Here is a 10,917-nt window from a genome sequence, read left to right as displayed (position 1 = left end):
TTCGTAGGATATAATGCACCTTCCTCACGGATATGTCCAATGTTCGGGCAATTCTCCGTGTACTACACGTTTGCACACCACCACTCGTCTCTCCTGCATTGTTATGGCCACTGCTTCCACTGACGTCGAATCAATTCGTTTTCTCCCTCTTCCAGGTTGCACACCCGTCTTTTCGAATTTACGAATCATTTCCTCCAGACCCATGACAGTCATTGGACCAACGCCTTTTTTCAAACTCTTCAGTGTCCGGAACTTCCGCAGAGCGACATGTGCACATTCCTCATTCTTGTAATACAGCTTCACAAGCAGAGCGCGATTGAGCACTGAGACAATAGCACTCTCCAACACAATTAAACCACCAGAGGCGCTTGGAATTGATGGGAAGTTAAAATGGCTTTGCCCTTTCTTGGGCTCGAACCGTGATTCTACTGGATGGAACACAAGGACGACATAAAAGCGCAATACCGCTCAAAAACTTACTATGCAACTAGTGGTATCCTGCAGGGAAAAAATTCGCAATACCACTCGAAACTAAAGACAGACAAACTCTACCCCACACCTACAAGTGTGCAGGAGAATGGCAGGGGTGTAAGGTACTATCTTTATTCTTTTTGGCAGGAACAATGATCAACTGACGAGAAGCTGGTGTTGGACTGAGAGGAGTTTTAAAAGTGCATTACCTGTAAGCGTACAGTATCTATAGTTATTTGACGTCAGCGTTCACTACAGACACCTGCTCAAAAATCACCCTGCAGCCCAGGTAACCGGTGCCAATACATGGTACCACAACTACTGGAAAAAATGCGTCAAAGTTCTGACTAAACGTCGAAATTGTTGAGAAAGAAACCAGCACTCATAACGAACTGGTCATGATGCAACACACGCACTGGGGAAAATCACCGTCCTAAAAGACTGCAGAGGGGTCGGTAGTTAAACGTGCGTTCTCCTCGATAGGCGTCCACAAACTGCCGAAAATCGTGACTGTCTTCCTCTCTCCCCCCACCCCTCGCTTCATCCAGCCACCTACAGGGGGGGGGGGGGGGGGGACATAGGCTTCTTGGAATGGCCAGCTGCTCTGCCGAGCGTCTCATAGTTCCTCTGCGCCCTCGCTGCCAGCCTTTTGCTGCCATCCTCTGCGGTCACTGGCTGCACTTGGCTTTCCACCATCTGGTTGCCACCTTGGGGCGACGCTCCAATGCCAACACAATAACGTGCAACTTTTTCATGTAAAATACAGCGACAGAGCCCCCAACACCATTCCCTGGGCAGAGAGCGGCTTTGTCTGACAACTGCTCACAGCAGATACACCCCCGCTGCCGCCCCCTTTGCGCCCCTCGTGATACAGTTCTTGCTTTTCAGGCGGCGGTCCTAGACAACACGAAAGGGAAATTAAGTAGTGTGATCCCGCACATCCAGAGAATGCTCCAGATGTCTATTTCAAAAGTCGGCTGTTTGCAAAACAGGAAGGCCATGGCACCAAAGCGATCGCAGACGTACGCCGACATCCCACAGAACCGTGATAAATGATTACTATTTCGACCGAGGGAGAGATACGGCCTCATGGGGAACTTGCCCGCCATTCTGCGTTGGACTATTTAGCATCAACTCGACTCCTATAATAATTGTCCTCTTTCCACAAAAATAGTCCATTTTCTTTTAGTTTTATGAGCAAAATCAGTATAATTTTTACACTTGACTACAGCCGCATCTGAGTTTTTGTGACGTCCAATGAAACGCACCACCACTGATCACAAATGATCAGCAGAGACATGTCCACCATCATGTGTAAAATTAGGAAAATAAACTTTGACTATTTTTCTGCGAAAATTACCGATCACCGCAGTATCTTCTTGTTACCTCGAAACAGTCATCGGAATAACGAAAAACAATAATTTAAATTCCAAAGAAAAATATAACAATCTATATTAAGCAATTTCTTTCAGCGTGTTGAACAAATTACACGACCTGAGAGCGTCTCTTGGGTTCAGTGTCTGTAAATAAACAGTCATGCTAGTGAAATAACATTAAAGAATACAATATTTCATGCCATTGGCTCACATGTCAGAAGAAACACAATCATTTTACATTCGACAACAAGAAGCTATAGTTCAAGAGACTGCAGCTGTTTTTTACACTACGACAGGTCCCCTTTTACCAATGCAATGCTATAGCATACTAGCGTTTACAAAACAAATCGAGAGAGCTTGTCTCGCCATGTATAGGCGGGAGATTGAAATTTCGTTACAAGATATCGCCTCAACGAAAAAAAAAAAGAAACTCATATCAAGAATCACTCTGTGGCGCCCTAGCCATCTCTTTCTCCCACCAGGCGGCACGTCATTTATATCAATTTGATAGGCTAATTAGTTAAATTGATCATGAGAGTCACTTTGCATGGCGAATAATTTTTTTTTTTTCAGCAGTAGGATTACACTCACCAAGTAGAACAACTGGGAATCCATGAAGGGAACACAATGTTCTTTTCGAGGAACACTATTGACAAATGACATCAGATGGTGACCACAGAGGGATTCTACAGCCCACAACGTTCATTTCCCACAAGGAACGGGCTATTAAAAACACGATCATAACGCTTATGTTACCATCCTCTGCATAAAAAGCAGTCTTGAGTCTACAGGCACACATAGATCGCCAATAGCGTTGCGCTTTCAGGCAGAAATGCTGTCCGAAATGCTGCCCACAATTTGGAATCAAGTCTATCCATTCAACCACGTATTTGCGCTGGATCCTATAGAGACGTCTTTTAACGATTAAAGCCACTGGTAAATCATATTCGTGCCAAACGAGTCACCTTTTTTTTTTGAACCTATCTGCTAAGGATCCCATACATAAAGAACTACAGCACTGGTTTTTAGACAGTCCCTCTGCGTCTTATAACCGCTCTTAAGTCTCTGCTCTGCCCTCCCTGCAGCTTAATCCATGTGAGCGTTCCAATTTACGTCTGACCTTTACGGAAGTCAGAGAGCTCTATACCTTAGACTTTCTGCATCACGTGGGGAAACAGTATGAGCTGAGTTAATGCGACAGGAGAGCGTTTGGAAATGGTAACGTGGTGTCATAGCTCCACCAACCAGGTACAGTGTGTAAGGCCAGCCCAAACGTAGCTTTCCCCTGCAACACGATGTAGTAGAAGATGTAGTATGAGCAGTTACGGTGGTGTTCCTTGTTTGGAAAATTAGGAAGACTAGATATCGTACATGGCATGAACGAAGGACGAAGATATTGCTACTGCATTGCGTCACGTCTCCAAACTACATACAGGTAGTCCAAGGGAGATCTGTGACTCCCAGGGTGCATTCATGTCTATCACCCAAACATATGTGGCGATCCTATTAAATATACAGATTTTGGTTCATTGGAGCAGGTGATTCATGATCGAAGTCGCTTCCACAGACTGGTGTCAAGTTTCATCACCTGTACTGTAGGATGACCATATCCAACAAACTATCAGTCACATGAGAGGGTTCCTTTAGCGTCCCTTCATAAGCAGTTTAATACATTTCATTTCGGTTGTAACACACTTAGTCAGTGTACACCGCCATATACTTTGTTATTTCTACCCTGACTTAGAGACCCATATCAGCTGCTGCTAAACCACGATTAACACGTTTCGATCCTCTGGCTCTCATATAGGTATGAAAAGGGTGCCACTATACTTTCAACTACCTTCTTTCAACTAATTTTCGAGGTCATCCAACTACCCACTTTCCGCATCTGAAATGTATATTAGATGAAACTAGTTGCACTTTATTGTGTTGGAGTGGAGTGTTGCCCCATGGTAGTGGCCAGATGGTGGAAAGCTGAGTGCGGCCAGTGACCGCAGAGGATAGCAACAAAGGGCAAGCAGCGAGGGGGCAGAGAAACTATGAGACACTCGAAAGAGCAGATGACCATTCCAAGAAGCCTATGTCCCCCCCTGTAGGTGGATGGAGGGAGGGAGGGGTGGGGGGAGGGAGCAAGAGGGTCACGATTTTCGGCAGTTTGTGGACGCCTGTCGAGGAGAGCGCGCGTTCAACTACCGAACCCTCTGCAGTCTTTTAGGACGACGATTTTCCCCAGTGCATGTGTTGCATTATGACCCATTCATTACGAGTGCAGGTTTTTTTCTCACAAGAATTGCGAAGTGTAATTATAACTGTGACGCATTATTTCCATCAGTTGTGGTAGCGTGTATTGACATCGGTTACCTGGGCTGCAGGGCGATTTTTGAGCAGGCGTCTGTAGCGAACTCTGACGTCAAATAACTGTAGATACCGTATGCTTACAGGTAAACCACTTTTTAAACTCCTCTCTGTCCAACACCAGCTTCTCGTCAGTTGATCATTGTTCCTGCCAAAAAGAATAAAGATAGTACCTTACACCCCTGCCTTTCTCCTGCAAGCTTGTGTGTGTGGGATAGAGTTTGAGAGTGTCTGTCTAGTTTCGAGTGGTACTGCGAAATTTTTTCCCTGCAGGATACCACCACTTGCATAGTATAGTCAGGTTTTGAACGTTTTAATGCTGTTTTAATGCTGTCCTTGTGTAGCGCTGTGTATATAGATGTGTAATCAGGCCCAATATTTGTGATTAATTGCGTAATTAGGATCGCTCTTTGCGTCAGTTTCCCAACCAAAATAAATAAAGTACACTTTTCTAACCTTCCTCTCCCACATCTCTACAGTTTCCATGTGTTGGTTGGAGTACTTTGGCTTTCCATCTGGTTGAATCAGAGTTCGAGTCCCAGCAAGGGCACAGCCATTTTAATTTCCCCTCAATTCCAAGCACCTCTGGTGGTTTAATTGTGTTAGGGTAGTGCAGTTGGGCTTTCCACCCAGGAGGACCAGGGTTCAAGTCCCAGGTCACAGAAAGGGTATTGCCAGTTTTAATTTCCCACCAATTCTCGAGGGGGGGGGGGGGGGAGGGTGGGATGTTAGCACAGTCCTGGGACAAAGAAATTCCCACCAAAATTCGAAATTCCAACCAAAATTCGAAATTCCCACCAAAATTCGAAATTTCGGCCAAACTTCGAAATTCCCGCCAAAATATAATATTTTCGCCGATAGGGTAGGTTGCGGGAGGGGGAGTGATGGGAAGAGGGAGGAGGGGGCTGGGGCATATGTGCAGCTGAGAAAAACACGTGGCGTCATCCAGGGATGGGGGTGGGCGGGGGCAGGGGTGATTAATTGACCAATTTAATTAATTTTCATGAGAATTTGATATCAAAATTGCATTGAAAACGGCTTCATACTACTGCTTGTATGTCTAGGGACCGATGACCTCAGCAGTTTGGTCCCTTAGGAAATCACACACATTTTTCTACGTTCTAGATACAGAAGCATATATACACATAGCTGGAAATACCCATAAACAGATGTATGACTATGGTTATTCGCCGTGTTACGTGACTAGCAGAATAGAGATTTGTCAAAATCGATTTATGAGTCGAAAACGCCCCTTACTAAAACAACATATTGCCTTTAAATCTGTGATTGAATGTTATATACTAATAACTGAAAATGCAACAACACTGTTAGATCTAATGTACCGAACACGTGAGGCATGCTATCTGCCGATTAACTGTTGATACCGTTTTCCCCCATATATCCTCCAAAAGCTAATAATTTGCTCTAAAAAGAGAAAGGAGTGTAATTCGAAAAGAAGTGCATCTTGCTGTCATCGATGGAGTTGAGGATCGTTCGAGACGACTTTTATCTCTGGATCACATTCTTTCTATATATTGTCTGAAGTGCTATGATAAAGCTTGGTAATGAGAGCTTGGCCTAAGACTTTTACATTGGATGACATTGTTGATACGAGTACATTGAGAAGTGTTTATAAAGTTATTTAATTATGAGCGTATTATCTGAATGAGAAAAAAATTTTGTATTTTGTCTTGCGATTTCCATTCCTTCTTTAGATAGTGAAGGGCAGTGCTCCTAAAAGAAAAGGAAGTCCTTATAAGAAACACGACCTCATCGTGAAATATCTCGGGCGCGCTGCAAAGAGAAATATTATACCGTTCGGAGCAGCAAGAATGAAATTCCGCCGAGTGGACTTGAAAGGCGCGCAGGCCGGGCGTATGAAAAATCCGTGGACTCGGTCCGAAATGAAATAGAGTCCGCAAGAAGAACGGCGCAGCGCGGGGGCGGCGCGCGGACCGGTGACAAAAGAATACAGGCGGTCCCGTAGGGTGAACGCGAGCCAGAGATGTCTGACAAGTTCTGTGCGGCTGGAATCTCGGCGCACGGTACGGTGACGTCTTTATGAATACCTCGCTGAGAGACCTCAGGAGGCAGCGTGTTGATGAACTTGTGCGCATTTCCAGATAAATAACTACGGCCTACATGTATCAGAAATGCTGTGTGTTTCACGAACGACGTAACTGGTGTGTCTACCGTTGCTGGGGAACCAGTACAGGGCTGGCAGGCTCTAACCATCGCATACGATCCGGACCGTTCTAGGGCTGAGACGCATACTGCCAATGTGTCTGTGACACTGGACTTCGTGATGATATAAACTATCCGGATTGAGATTTTCATGCTGCAGCGGAGTGTGCACTGATATGAAACTTCCTGGCAGATTAAAACTGTGTGCCGCACCGAGACTCGAACTCGCGACCTTTGCCTTTCGCGGGCAAGTGCTCTACCATCTGAGCTACCCAAGGACGACTCATGCTCCGTCCTCACAGCTTTACTTCTGCGAGTCTCGGTCCGGCACACAGTTCTAATCTGCCAGGAAGTTTCATATCAGCGCACACTTCGCAGCAGAGTGAAAAACTCATTCTGGAAATATCCCCCAGGCTGTGGCTAAGCCATGTCTCCGCAATATCCTTTCTTTAGGGAGTGCTAGATCTGAAGGTTCGCAGGAGAGCTTCTGTAAATTTTGGAAGGTAGGAGACGAGATACTGCCAGAAGTAAACCTATGAGGGCGGGGCGTGAGTCGTGCTTGGTTATCTCAGATGGTAGAGCACTTGCCCGCGAAAGGGAAAGGTCCCGAGTTCGAGTCTCGGTCCGGCACACAGTTTTAATCTGCCAGGAAGTTTGATATGAACTGTCCTCGCTGTACTGTCATATAACCTCTGGCGGTTTGTCCTCTTGCAGCGTCCTGCTTGGAATGCCTGTAGTGTAACATATCTGTTCCGTGGCACGACCGTCGGCTAGTGTTGGTCCCTGTAGTGAGTGACAGCGTGAGTACGTGGGCCTTACGACGTGGTGTTTCCGACCCCTTTGTAGGTGCTGCAGGTACCGAGGGACTTCCAGCCAAGCAGTTTTACTCCTTGGGTTTTCCCACCACCACAGCCACCCTTACTGCTAATTTACGCCAGATGTTCACCAGCGGCAAATGTGCTGTTTCCGTCATTCAGGGAGTGCCCCCGCTGACAGCAATATTGTCTCCGAGACCTAAGCTACTTGAGTCCTATACACGGCGAGTAATGGAAATATACTAAAAAGAAAAAAAAAAAGAAACGCACCACAAAGGAATTATCCGAATGGGAAGGAAATCCTTCGATGTGAAGTGTGAAATAGATGCACAGACAAACAAATGATTACAGTTTCAGCGAAATGTTACGATTTATTCAAGAGAAAGAGCTTCACAAAGTGAATAAGTTAATAACCCGTTGGTCTACCTCTGGCCCTTATACAAGAAGGTATTCGTTTGCATTCATTGACGGTTGTTCGATGTCCTCATGGGAAATATCGTGATAAATTCTGTCCAATTGGCGCTTTAGATCGTCAAAATCCGCAGATGGTTGGAGGGCTCTGCCAATAATGCTCCAAATGTTCTCAACTGGGGAGAGATACTTCGACGTTCTTGGCCAAGGAAGGGTTCGCAAGAACGAAGATAAGGAGTAGAAACTCTCGCCGTGTGCAGGCAGGCATTGCCTTGCAGAAATATAAGCCCAGTATGGCTTCCCATGAAGGCGTTGCTGTAAAAGTGCCGCATATGACAGCCAAATAGGTTCTGTTATGAAAAGAAGTAGTGCGCCAGACCGTCGCTCCTGGCTGTCTGGCTGTATGACGGGCAGCAGTCAGGTTGGTATCTTATCACTCTCTGGGGCGTCTCCAGACATGTCTTCGGCACGGAATCTCATTGAATGAAGTAGAATTGTCGTGATTGACGAGTCCTGCTTCGAACTAAGCAACGATGTCCAGCGAAGACATGTCTGCAGACTCCCCAGACAGCTACAGTATACCAGTCTGACGGTCGCCAGCCACAAGGTCCAACAGCCAGGAATGATGGCCGGGGGTGCCCTTTCTTTTCACAGCAGTATCCCTTTTGCTGTCATCCGCAACACCCCTACAGCACGGCGCTATGTCGAAGGTATTCTACGCCTCGTTTTGTTGCCCTTCAGCTTATATTTTAGCAAGATAATACTCGACCGCACACGGCGAGAATGTCTACTGCTTCTCTTCGTGCTCGCCAAACGCTATGTTGTTTAATAATTCCACCGGACCTCTCGCCAGTTGAGAATGCTTTGAGCATTATGCACATGGTCCTACAACCAACTCGGGATTATGGCGATCGAAAGCGCCAGTTGGACAGAATTTAGCACGATATCCCTCTACAGGACATGCAACAGCTCTGTCACTCAATGTCAATCCGAATAACTGCTTTCATAAGGGCCAGAGGTGGAATGCACGTTATTGACTTGCTCAATTTGTGAAACTATTTCTCTTGAAACAGTCATTCCACTTTTGAAACATTTGTTTGTCTGTACATGTGGAAGACGTCCACCGATTCCCATCCCATTCCCTTATTTTCCTTCAAGGAAATGAAAGCCCTTTCTTCTCAGCGATGGTCAACGCTATCTGGTGCACAAATAATGTGATGAGTATACGAACTGGTTTTGAGTGAATTCCGAATGGAGTAAGTGCCAAGTCCATTTATGAATTGCAAATGGCAGAATCATGGCTGAATAGCACGGTTCTTGCCCACCTGACGAAGCAGGTGGGAAGATAAGAAACAACTTCTAACGGATCCACGGACTCTTACTCAAAGATAAGCATATTTTAGTCGCCAAGAATCGACAGTCAAGCGTCGAGAGCGCCCAGCCAATGATATTGTAGCCAGATGCAGCTGAGAAGTAAGGAGATGTAATGACATAACACGACCAGGCATGTCATACCGGCCGGGTGTGTGTTCCCAACGCCGTGGATTAACCCCCAGCGAACAGTAAGAATTATACCGAATAGTGACAAAGTGTTTTTAGAGAAAAGCGGTTATAAATACGGAGAGACGATATTAAGCGTTCGCTTCTATCACGCAGGCCAATGGATCGTAGTAAGGATAACAGCGTGTGAAGCTATTTTAATGTATTTGACCTGTGTTGAGATTAAACGTGAACAGATGTTTATGACAATGGTAGCGACTGTCTCCTTTGGTGTTTAACTTTACCTACTACAAATGTGCCGGCAGCGGTGGCCGAGCGATTATAGGCGCTTCATTCCGGAACTGCGCGACTGCTACGGTCGCAGGTTCGAATCGTGCACTGACATGGATGTGTGTGATGTCCTTAGGTTAGTTAGGTTTAAGTAGTTCTAAGTTCTAGGGGACTGATGACCTCAGATGTTAAGTCCCATAGTGCTCAGAACCATTTGAACCATTTTTTAACTGTTTCGCCTGATTAAATATACTTTTATTGCGATGTGTAAATTCTAATGACTTGCCAATACTCTGAAGCTTTTTTTTCTACTCTCAGGTGACAAAAGCCATAGGATACATCCTCACATCGTGTCAGACCTCCTTTTACCCGATGTAGTGAAGCAACTCGATGTGGCATGGACACAACAAGTTGTTGAAAGTCCCCTGCAGAATTACTGAGATATGCTGCCTCTGTAGCCGTCCATAATTGAGAAAGTGTTGCCGGTGCAGGATTATGTGCATGAACTGACCTCTCGATAATGTCCCATGAATATTCGATGGGATGGGTGGCCAAATCATAAAAAATTTCCAAATGTGTGTGAAATCGTATGGGACTTAACTGCTAAGGTCATCAGTCGCTAAGCTTACACACTACTTAACCTAAATTATCCTAAGGACGAATACACACACCCATGCCCGACGGAGGACTCGAACCTCCACCGGGACCAGCCAGGTGGCCAAATCATTCACTCAAATCATCCAGGATGTTCATCAAACGAATCGCAAACAGTTGTGGCCCGCTGATATGACGCACAGTCATCCACAAAAAATCCATCGTTGTTTGGAAACCATGAAAGCCATGAATGGCTGCAAATGGTCTCAACGAAGCCGAATATAGCCGTTTCCAGTCAATATATGGTTCATTTAGACCAGAGGGCCCAGTCCATTCCACTTAAACACAGCTGACACCATTATGGAACCACCACCAGCTTTCACAGTGGCTTATTGACAACTTGGGTCCACGTCTTTGTGGGGTCTGCGCCACAAACGGATTTGACCTTCCGTTCTTACCAGCTGAAACTTACCACCTGAAATCGGGACTCATCTGGCCAGGTCACTGTTTTCCAGTCTTCTAGGATCTAACCGATATGGACACGAGTCCAGGAGAGGTGCAGAGCGCGATGTCGTGCTTTTTTTCAAAGGCACTGGCGTCGGTCGTCCGCTGCCATGACCTATTAACGCCAAATTTCGTAGTACTATCCTAACGGATACGTTCGTCCTACGCCCCACATTGATTTCTGCGTTTATTTCACGCATTGTTGTGTGGTGTCACCGCCAGACACCACACTTGCTATGTGGTAGTCTTTAAATCGGCCGCGGTCCGTTAGTATACGTCGGACCCGCGTGTCACCACTATCAGTGATTGCAGACCGAGCGCCGCCACACGGCAGGTCTAGAGAGACTTCCTAGCACTCGCCCCAGTTGTACAGCCGACTTTGCTAGCGATGGTTCACTGACAAAACACGCTCTCATTTGCCGAGACGATAATTAGCA

This window comes from Schistocerca americana, chromosome 2 (assembly GCF_021461395.2).
Source record: "Schistocerca americana isolate TAMUIC-IGC-003095 chromosome 2, iqSchAmer2.1, whole genome shotgun sequence".
Taxonomy (NCBI): Eukaryota; Metazoa; Arthropoda; class Insecta; order Orthoptera; family Acrididae; genus Schistocerca; species Schistocerca americana.
This window is presented reverse-complemented; position numbering follows the sequence as displayed.